Below are 2851 nucleotides of genomic sequence, written 5' to 3'. Positions count from 1 at the left end.
TGGAATTTTAATAGGAATTGCATTGAATCTGTAGATAGCTTTGGGTAGTATTGAAATGTTAACAACTGGTTCTTCCCATCCATGAACATAGAATATCTTTCCACTTGTTTCTTCAATTTCTTTTATCAGTGTCTTATCATTTTCACTGTACAGGTCTTTTATCTCCTTTGTTAAGTTAATGCCTAAGCATTTTATTCTTTTTCAATGTTAGTAGAAACTGAATTGTTTTTGTAATTTCCTTTTCAGATTGTTTATTGTTCCTGCAATGAAATACAACTTATTTCTACATGTTGACCTTGTTGCTATTTTGCTGAATTTATTTATTAGTTCTACCAGGTGTTTTGGTTTACTCCATATAAGGTCATACCACTTGCAAACAGAGGTAATTTTACTTCCTCCTTTCAAATTTGGATGCCTTTTATTTCTTTTTCCTGCCAAACTGCTTTGGCTAGAACTTCCAGTACTATGTCGAAATAGAAGTTGTGAAGATGGACACCTTTGTCTTGTTCTTGACCTTAACGCTTTCGGTGTTTCACCACTGAGTATGATGTTGCTATGTATTTTTTAATATATGACTTTTATTAGGTTGAAGTAGTATCCTTCTCTTTCTGGTTTATCCATTATTATGGTCATGAAAAGGTGTCAGATTTTGTCAAATGCTTTCCATTCATCAGTTTTCTTCCCTCATTCTGTTGATGTGGTGTATTACACTGGTCAATTTTCATATGTCAAACCATTCTTACATTCCAGGAATAAATTCCACTTGGTCATGGTGTATAGGCCTTTTAGTATGCACCTTAACTCTGTTTGCTAGTAACTTTTGAGGATTTTTACATCAATGTTCAGAAGGAACATTTGTCTGTGGTTTTCTTTTTTTTTTATTTATTATGAAATTTATTGTTAAATTGGTTTCCATAGAACACCCAGTGCTCATCCCAACAGGTGCCCTCAATACCCATCACCCACCCACCCCTCCCTCCCACCGCCCATAAACCCTCAGTTTGTTCTCAGTTTTTAGGAGTCTCTTATGTTTTGGCTCCCTCCCTCTCTAACCATTTTTTTTCTTCCCCTCCCCATGGTCTTCTGTTAAGTTTCTCAGGATCCACATAGGAGTGAAAACATATGGAGTCTGTCCTTCTCTGCATGACTTATTTCACTTAGCATAACACTTTCCAGTTCCATCCATGTTGCTACAAAAGGCCATAGTTTTCTTATAGTGTCTCTTTTTGGCTTTGGTATCAAGATAAGGCTAGCCTCATAGACTTGGTTAGGAACTGTTCCCTTCTCAATTTTTGGTAAAAGTTTAGGAAGGATTAGTATTAATTCTTCTTTAAATGTTTGGTAGAATTCACCAGTGAAGCCATCTGGTCCAAAGTTTTCCTCTGTTAGGCAGTTTTTGATTACTGACTCAATCTCCCTGCTAGTTATAGATCATGTATTACAATTTATCATAAGAAATATATAGTTGGTCTTTGTCCCCATTACTAGCTCTCTATTTAGGAACACACGAAATTCCTAAAACGCTTGGAGTTCTTAAGTGATGAGAACAACACACGTGTCTTGTTATGTCAATGAGATGACTTTTGGAAAACCTCCAAGTATCCAAAAATGGGTGCTGGTTGCCAGGGGAAACAACCATGTGATTAGAGAGTCGGAACTTTTAGCCCCACCCCCTTCCCAACCTCTGGGAAAGAGAGATGAGGTGTGGTAGAGATGATGTTCAATTACCAGTGGCCAATGACTGACTCAACCATGCCTATGTAGTGAAGTCCTTATACAAAAACAAAATGCACAGGGTTCTGAGAGTTTCCAGATTGGTGAAAAGATGAAGATTCAGGGAAAGTTGCATGTTCAGAGCATGGAAGCCCCACACTCCTTCCCATACCCCTTGCTCTATGCATCTCTTCCCTCTGGTTGTTAATCTGTATCCTTTATCAATCATATCCTTGTATAACAAACTGGTAAATATCATGTAAACTGCTTTTCTGAGCTTTGTGAGCCACTCTAGCAAATCAGTCAAACCCAAGGAGAAACTTGTTGGAACCTCTGATAGTCAGAAGACAACCTGGGCTTGCAAAGGGTTTCTCAAAGGGGAGAGGAAGAGCAGTCTCATGGGACTGAGCCCTTAACTTGTGGGATCTGATGCTGTCTTCAGGTAGACAATGTTAGAATTGAGTTAACTGTGTAGTGGTATATAAAACACACACACACACACACACACACACACACACACACACACATCTATTCAGATTTTCTATTTCTTTGTCATTTCTTCTTGGTAGATTTTGTTTGTTTGTTTCCATAGTTTTACCCATTTCTTCTAGGCTATCCAGTTGGTTGGCTTACAGTTGTTCATAGTACTCCTTATAATCTTTTATTTCTGTAGAATTGGTAGTAATGCCCCAACTTTCATTTATGATTTTAATAATTTGAGTCTTCTCTCTTTCTTAGTGTACTAACTAACCAAAGGTTTGGCAATTTTGTTAATTTTTTCAAAGAACTAAATTTTGGTTCCAGTAATCTTTCAGATCAATTAATAAAACCAAAAGATTCTATTTTGCCTTTATTTACTCATTCTTCATTCATTCACCTTTTGTTTAGATTCATGTTTCTGAAGTATATAATTTTTCTTTTGCCTAAAAAATTTATTTTAACATTTCTTGCAGGGAAAGTGTTCTGGTGATGAATTTCCCTTATTTTTTTTTTGTTTGTTTGAGAAAGTAGTTCTCCTTCAATGTCAGAGGATTATTCTAAGTTTGTGGTTTCTTCTTCCAACATTCAAAAAAAAATCATTGTACACTGTTGTTGCTTGCATGGTCTATTGAGAAGTTCACAGTAATTCTTATCCTTT

The sequence above is a fragment of the Lynx rufus genome, unplaced genomic scaffold (genome assembly GCF_022079265.1).
Source record: "Lynx rufus isolate CCGP_SWC_20201006 ecotype Redwood Valley unplaced genomic scaffold, mLynRuf1.p SCAF_9, whole genome shotgun sequence".
NCBI classification, from domain to species: domain Eukaryota; kingdom Metazoa; phylum Chordata; class Mammalia; order Carnivora; family Felidae; genus Lynx; species Lynx rufus.
Note: the sequence above shows the minus strand (reverse complement) of the source record.